The sequence below is a fragment of the Lactuca sativa genome, chromosome 5, assembly GCF_002870075.4.
Source record: "Lactuca sativa cultivar Salinas chromosome 5, Lsat_Salinas_v11, whole genome shotgun sequence".
Taxonomy (NCBI): domain Eukaryota; kingdom Viridiplantae; phylum Streptophyta; class Magnoliopsida; order Asterales; family Asteraceae; genus Lactuca; species Lactuca sativa.
The window spans coordinates 142,781,218-142,790,362 of record NC_056627.2 but is presented as its reverse complement, the minus strand read 5'-3'; positions in this window follow the sequence as shown (position 1 = coordinate 142,790,362).

Genomic DNA, 9,145 nt, shown 5'->3' with positions numbered 1-9,145 from the left:
AGGCCAGTAGCAATCCTCGACCGAAAGTCGAAGGATTTGAGGAACAAGAGGGTGGAACTCCTGAAGGTGCAATGGCAGCATCGGAAGGGATCAGAATGGAATAGGGAGCCGGTGGAATAGATGATGGAGCGCTACCCCGAGTTATTTCAGGGACAAGCAGCAGACTTCGAAGACGAAGTCTAAAATAAGTGGGGGAGATTTGTAGCACCTGGTTCTTGGTACATATTCTTCCTAATTAACTCTTTAAAAATTGCATTTTTGGCCTTGGACTCGGCGAGTTGAAGGAACAACTCGCCGAGTAGAAGCGGGATAAGACGCGGGGTCTAAGTTGTGGACTCGGTGAGTAGACCCTATCTCGGCAAAAACCCTAAACCGGGTGTTTGCACCCTATTTAAATGCTCTAACTTGGCCTCCTTTCTCCCTAACACTTCCAGAGAGCTGTAGAGCGAAACCCTAGCCCCCATATTGTTCTTGTGAGTGATCTTGGCCTTATAAAGGAGATTTGGAGCTTAGTAGAAGAAGGAGGAGGTTGAAGAGTGCAAGAAGGGGAAGTAGATCCGAAAGCTACACTGTGGGAAGCTTCCATTCAGGTAGAAAAGTTCATATCTTGATCACTAGTTCATTAGATCCTCTTTTTGTCGCTAATTAGTGGTTTTCAAGCGCTAAAACCTCAAACTCCATGTGTTTATGCTTTATATTTTGAAAGGACTTCAAATCTAGACCTTATGGAGGTCTTAGAAGTATAAAGTCTCTGTGGTTGAAGTGATTAAGGTCCCTATTGAGTGTGTGACCTCATAAAGAGCTTGGAATTGCCTTTTGGAGCTCATAGGGCCATGCATGCACGTAAAGTTTGCAACTTTACGTGATAAGCATGCCCTAGGAGCCTAGATCTATGGGTTGGAACCGTTGCATGTCTCAGATTTGGTCTTTAGGGGAGGAGGGCTGAAGGGACTCGGCGAGTTCCAAAGTGCACTCGGCAAGTTCTATGAAGATGGTCTTAGACTCGACAAGTTGGATGAACAACTCGGCGACTCCTACGAAGATTGCCTGGAACTCGACGAGTTGTTCTTCAAACTCGGCGAGTCATTTGAGTTGTTAATGAGTTAAGAAGGGTTTAAGGGTAGAAGGTCCAACCCTTCGTAGCTGCATGCGGAGTTAGCACTTTAACGTGTAGCAATAGTCCTAGAAACCAAATCCTCAGGATGGATGCTCTGGTGAGGATTTGGAAGCGAGTAGGAGATCAGCTCATGGGACTCGGCGAGTTGTTCTCGGACTCCGCGAGTCGGATCGCGAGTCAGTCTAATCGTCCCTGGTAGTAAGTTAAGGTTGACTCAGTGAGTGGGAAGAGGGACTTGATGAGTAGAATTGGGATAGTAGGAGAGGGACCCGGCGAGTCTGTGCCATGACTCGGCGAGTCCAGTCAACTGGAAGTTGACTTTGACCAAGGAGTTGACCTTGGACCAGAGGTAGGTCGGTCATTTGACCTAAGGGTATTTATGAGTAACTAATCTATGTTTATGGATATATAGCCGGAGGATTACCGGTATAGCAGTCAGACGTCTAGCAGGCAGACTTTCGGTAGCTCCTTTTCGAGGTGAGTTTCCTTCCAGTAGGAACGGTTCTAAGGCACCAAGGCCGGCCTGTATACATGATATGTAGTATCGGAGTGTAGGCAGAGCCTATATCTCATAGTTGAGTTTGATTATGATATATGCTAGTATGATAGAATTGTTTATACTCGTTGTCTACGTGATACTTATATGTTGTGGCTTAGTAGGTGAGTGTGGGCAAGGCCCATATCTCTCAGATAGTGGAATGTGGGCAAGGCCCATATCTCCCAGATAGTGGAGTGTGGGCGAGGCCTGTATCTCCATGACTGCGGGCGAGGCCCGTATTTCCTAGTTGTTCATTATATGGTTGCATGGTATGAGGTATTATGGAAGAACTCACTAAGCTTCATGCTTACAGTTTACTGTCTTGGTTTCAAGTACCTCTTCAGATAAGGGGAAGGAGTTGGCACGGTAGCGGCATATCACACACGCACACTCTTGTTTTCCGGATTGTGGATTTTTCTGGGATGTACTCTGACATATTATTATGATGTGGCTGGTTTTTAGACATGAAGCTTTATTATGAAACTTTTATATCGAAGTTTTTATGAATTTCCCTATTTAAAAAAAATGAAATTTTTGGCCTGTATTTTGGGATGTTACAAACCACTTCATAGAATCAAGGTTGGGTCGTGAACAAATCATGTGTTCTATGGCCGTGAACCCTCTAAGACCAGGAACACGTCCTTGTGTGGTCGTGAACTCCCTTCAATCAATCATATGTGATTGTAACACTTCATTGAAAGTGTTTCCTAGTTCCTAAGGTTGTTTACCATTGCAAGTTAGTTGTTATACACACTAATTTTATACAAATATGTGTCACTATATGCTTAATAGGATCTGTTTGTGCTCGAGACTTCACTTGGCATGCTTAGCATCCTATATCGATCTTTCATTCGAATCACTCACTACAAGTGAGCTCATACCCCTACAACTACATTTTTAAATGCATTTAAATGATTTTAGGGGGGGGGGGGGAGATACAAATACAACACAATAAAATTGTGTTAATCATTTACAAGTCAAAACAACATTCAAAAGGATTTCTTATACTTAAACTTGTTGAAAACTCTTTTAAAGTTTTTATAAACTTCTTTCATATCAAATCGTATTCGTCTATCTATTTACGTATAAGTATGCTTTAGCAGACATAGGACTATTTCTAGATACCTTGACTCCTATTCCATGTTTGGTTGTGGGTTTGGGATAGGATCAATGGTCTGAATGTCGGATAAATCATAGTTATACTTATTAAATACATATGTGAATATTAAACCCATCTTAAGGATTTCACTTAACTTAGTTGCTTGGTGAGTAATTTAGTCTTTTGTATACACAGTAACAATCAAACAATGATACTAGTAAACTATAATAAGTATAGTTTAGAGGATTACTACTTACTATTTCCAAAATAACGAAACTTAGATGAGTCAGTTCATACATCAGTCAGTTCAAACATACTATAACTAGAACCAGAAGGAACATACTATAACAAGAACATTAAGGAACATACTATAACTAGACCAAGGAAGGAACATACTATAACAAGAACAGAAGGAACATACTATAAACTAGAACAGGAAGGAACATACATACTAATACAAGAACAAGATAACATTAATGTGAGCCACTACTTCATGGCATAGCAATATACTGCTATGTCACGTTTTTTTACCAGAGTCTCCTAGAGGGAAAGCGTGAGTTTGTGTATAGATCTATACGAGATTGACCATCTTGTACCTTGCTACTAGCTACAGTGGGACCTGCTGGTGTACAGATGATAAATGTCATACCATTTCGATGTCTTTGGAACATCGTGTTTTATGCTAGTCAATCAAGTATGGTTATAACCTCATCAAATTTTACCTTAATTAAACAAATTGATTTTAAGGTAGTTAGTACTTCAGTAGTTACTTTATACAATACTGCTACATATCTTCATTTTTCACAGTACATTCATATAGTGATCTTCTCAAAGAAAAGGTAATGTAAGCTATTTTCTAGTAATGATAGTCATATACTTGGGAAAACATTCATTTTTACAAAAGAACAAACATACAAAACATTCGGGTCTTGGTAAAAGACTACTTTCAATTTTAGTAGAAAATATAGGATTTTATAGGAAGTATACAAAAATTTACATCAAAACACTTACAAACATTTTCATCAAACTAATACAATCATTTGACACAAAAATACTTATCAACTTACCAACTTTAATATTGATCTACTCTTTCAAAATACCTTGTATTCTCATGTCACCAGTAGACTGGTACAGATGGCCAAATTTTGAGAAGACGTGGCATATTAAAGACTCGTCTTTTATTTTGATATTTATATTTTGGTGTCTTACAAATACATTCAGAACACACTTGTATTAACTATATTATTAATGCAATGGATGATGTTGTTGCATGTTTTACTATTGGTCATTGTTATGATACTGAACATGACGTCCTCCGCCCCTAAACGTTTCCGCCGTTCCGGTTGGGGTGTGACATAATGTATTATAAATCAACAAAAACACATCAAATATCCAAAAGTATGTAGCTACCAAACTACTTAGTGTGTTCCTGACAATACAAGTTGTTTTGAAAATTGTCAACGTAGAATGTTGGTGAGTTCATAAATATTTTTGTATGAAAACTTTGTAATAGTTTGTAAACCTCCATAAAATCCAATATTTTCTTGTAAAAATAGTTAGTGAGTCTCGTTTCAAATCATGTATAATTGCATGTGTATTGTTTGTTTATATTATTTGAAAATGTGTAGAGAGTGATTCCCATAAAATCATGTATTTTCTGTTTTATGAGGAATTGTGGCCTTAAACCCTAAGACCGGAGTGATGTGGCTAGTTACAAAATAGTCGTTACAATGTTTGTACTTTGTAAAAAAAATGGGTGGTATGTATATTCAACGTAAATATTATAATAGTATTGTTATTCTCTATGTGAGTCGTCATAACCATACTAATATGACGGAGTGCCTGTCTTGATGTTCTTCATGCATCGGTTTCTGAGAAGATATTTGCTCCACTAGACTGGCTTGTCTAGCTGTAGCGAGCAGCTCAGGTGTGGGCTGTCAACCCCATATAGATCTATATATAAACTCCTGCTCTCCCTCTAGGAGACTCTGGTTATGACTACAGGGCTTACGATGTACACTAATGTGGGTACCGGTGAAGGAGTGTCCCACAAGAGCCTTAACGGGATTTACGCAAATATTGAGTTTCATTATTTAACGTTATAAATAATGTTACTAGTGTGTATTTTTGACCTATAAGTTATAAGTGACAAAAAGAGTTTTTTTTACAATAAGTGTCAAAATAACCCATTTCTATTATGTCAGTAAAAAATAATCTAATATTACTAAAATTCTCAATAAAGGCCCAAATTCTACGATAATGTCAAAAGTGGCCCAATATTATATAAAATGTCAATAACGGCCTATTTTACCAAAAATGTTGAAAATGACCCAATAATGCCGAGATTGTCAAAAATGTCCCATTATTACAAAAGTTGACAAGAATAGCCCTATTTTACAAAAAAAAAATATTCATTTAAGGCCCATTTTTACAAAAGTATTTAAAAATAGCCCAAAAGTTACTAATAAGCCCATTTTCGGCCCATTTGTACTATAGTTATCAAAAATGGCACGTGTTTATTAAAAAACCTATTTTCGGCCCATTTATACTAAATGTTCGTTAAGGCCCAAGTTTATCAAAATGTTAAAAAAATGGTCCATTCTTACCTTTAAGGCCGAAAATTGTCCATTTTCAGTGAAGCTTCCATATTTTATCATTTTTCATCTTTTCATGCCAATAGTTTGTTTAAAACTTATTATTGGACTAATGTTTGTGATATTTACCATGCATCAAGTGAAACAATTTCATTTAGAAGCTAGATTTCATTTTTAACAACATATTATGTTAACTAAGTCCAATATCTTGAGATTTAACCAAAAATCTCGAGTTCTTGGACTCTTAGCATGGATTTCACAACATTTAACACACATATGATGCAACACATGCACATGCAAACAAATATACAAAGATTTACACAAGACTTTGACTTGTATAACCCCCCCCCCCCCCCCCCCCCCCGCGCAAAGAAGGCAAAACTCAAAAACAAAGGGTATAAAGCTTACCTTGGGGGCTTTTCGGTTTGAAGAGAAAGATGGAGGTGGTTCTCGTCCTTAGCTTGCTTCTTGACGAAATTTATGAAGTTTTTGGGTCTCTAGAGGAGACATACACAAAAATAGAGCGGTTTGAGGAAAGCTTTTAGTGTAAACTTGGATTAAAACAATAGAGCTTAACAAGAACTTACCAAGAGTGTAATACTTGAGGAGAACTTCTTGAGAAAACCCACCCAAAACCCATGATTTTTGATATGGAAAAATGGGAAAGTTTCTTGAGCTTGAGAGAGAATTAGATAAGAATGTATCTTTGAAAGTGAGAAATGGAGAGAGGATGGAGTAGGGTTAAGAGGGGTCAGCTGATGGGAGGGGGAGAGAGGAGAGAGATTAATCTTGAAGCATGTTGGGTAATACAATTTTAGATGGAAGTATGAGAATTAATTACCTTGTTATATTATGAATAATATGGAGGTGTCTGTCACCCACCATTTCTTTTCCTTTTTCCTTTTTTTTCAATAACTGATCAGCCAAATAGGAGAGGGGAGGAAAACAAGGTTTTGGGCTTGAAGGATAGCCGAGAACACCTTGGCCCATTTCTGTTTTATGCGTTTTTGGGCTTGGATCGGGTCCAAGGACGATTTCAGTCCAATATTAGACCCAAAGAAATAGATTTGGCCCAATGCGGTTAAATGGAAAGGTTTTCGGTCTTGGAAGGCCCAATAAGCCTTAAAATAATTATGCATGGCCCAATAAGTCCCAATCAGGATCTTATGGCCCAAACGCTGTTAAATAAAGATTTTCGCCCCAACTATGGCCCAAATATGGGTTCTCGGCCCATATATAGGTTAACTAGGGCTTTTGGCCCAAGAAGGAGCCCAATAGCGGTTTTACATCCTATAAGATCAATTGGAAGGGTTGTCGGCCCAATAGGGCCCAATAAGAAGATCTTGATCCAATAAGAGGTTTGGATCGGGAAAACTTGGGTTAAGGCCCAAAGTTGAGTGATCATAGCTTACTAGGTTAGGTTTTTGGGCTATACGAGGAAGTTTCAACTCGAAACAAAATTTTGGATGTATAAACTTGCACAGTATTGAAGTTAATTTATACTACACGTAGTGTTACATAGTTACACAAAGAAACTATCTTGCACATGGATAGGAAACCTAGCCCTAAAATGCTAGTTGTGACAAAGATGCACCGTGAAGATGGTCAAAAATATCATCAATCCTCGGGAGTGGATAACGGTTCTTCACCATTACCTTATTCAGCTCCTGGTATTCAGTACACATACGATGAAACCTATCCTTCTTCTTCACAAACAAGATCGGTGCTCCCCAAGGCGAATTGCTCGGTCAAATGAATCCCTTATCTAATATCTCATGCAGCTCTGTAGACAGCTCCTACATCTCAGGAGGAGCCAACCAATACAGTGTTTTGGCTATCAAAGACACACCAGGAACCAGATCAATCATGAACTCAACATGCTTCTCCGAAGGCACCCCAAGAAAATCCTCCGAAAACACATCCGGGTAATTCGGCACAATAGGCACATTATCCACGATCGCCTTACCCTTATCCCAGGTATCCATAACATAGGCAACAAATCCAAAACAAGCATGCTGAATATAGCGTCTTCCCCTCACTGTTGAACACAAAATCACCCCACGCTGAGCTCTCTCTCCATGAACCACTGACTCTCCCCCACTTGGGTTCGAGCCCGAACCACCTGTTGATCACAATCGATCACTGCCCCATTAGGGTCAACCAATCCATACCCATAATTGTAACACCCCAATTTTTAAATATTGTTTAAATGAAAAATAAACGTTCCAACATCTCCCAAGATCAATTCTGAAGCTTAATTATAGATTAAAGTACAGCGGAATCAAAATAAATTAAAATAAAATATAGTCTTCAACCGAAGAGCTTCGGGTGTTACGTCTTTGCGAAACTCCTTTGTCGTCTTGTTGATCAGTCTTTCTCCCTAGCCTGCTTACTATCATTTGTTAAATAGTTTCCTGGGTTGCGCACATTTAAAGTTTCTAAAACGGTAAGCCTAGGGCCTATTTAGTTCGTGTTACACATTCATGTCCATCACTAAAAAAAATAGTTTTATTATATATGTTCAATAAATCATACAACAAACATATCACCCGATTACATAATTTTGGGGAACGGTTAATGATCCAAAGAAAGAACCAAAGATTCATGTCCCTTCTCTTTGAGACAACTTATCATCCATTGTACTCAAGTATTTTAAATATCCAAGGAAATGAGTATGACTCTCAATTCTCATCCCCACCGATCACACACATCCGTCATGCTCACGGCGATTAAACACCCTACCCGTTCCTACTAAACATGTCACCCAATAAAAAAACACACAATAACTAAACAATTCAAAATAACATTTGCACACAACTATACTTATCATAAGATATACTATGAATAAATAATTGAAAAACCGCATATAAACCACATGATAACATTTATGTTCGAACAACCACAGAACACGAAAAACTCACCTCGTTGTTGTTATGTCTTAACCGAATCTTGTTACGTTACACGCACCCTAAATTCCACCAATACATTTTTCTAAGGCCACAATTCTAAAATTATCATATGCATTCATTTTGATTCCACCACATTCTACATGACTCGTTTGACCAGCCAATAATTATTCAATTAAGTCGTTATTCCATATTAATAAGGTTTATTCTTAAAAATTAAAATTTTCAAATATCAAAACAACTAAATCTCTAAATAATATATTGCTTAAGTAGTAATTAAATAATATTACTCAACAAGTTGTTAAAATGAGATGAACATGTTGTTTCCACATTAAAGCGTTTGTTTAAAAAAGGTGAAAATTGGTGAACATAAAAATTAGGGATCAGTTTTGGTACCTTCAAATTCTACTAGAAAATAACTTATCTTTTTAGATATATAGGGAATTGTCAAATTATTGACTCTTCAGGGGCCATTTATGAAATTTCAATTACCAATTCAAAAAGTGGCACTGTGTAACTCCATACAATTAGCCACCATTTACGTGTGGCGCTTTTTTTCTTTAGAAAAAAAAAACATATTTTCCTTTTTTTCTCATTAACCCATAAACAAAAAGGATCTCCGAAAAGCCACCATTTTTACCCGAAAAATTCTGCGATTTTTATAAATACCAAACATCAATTTTACGCAAAATATAATGTAAATAAATCTATAAAATCACCGTTAACAATCTTCACTCTTTACCAACATATATTTGTAACCCATTATTAAAAATAAACCCAACCAAAACGATTTCAAACAGTTTTAGTTTTTAACATAACTCTTCGAAATTATCAATCAATTTCACGACCTGGCCATAACAGAGTCAATAGGTCGAACCAAAGCATGAATGC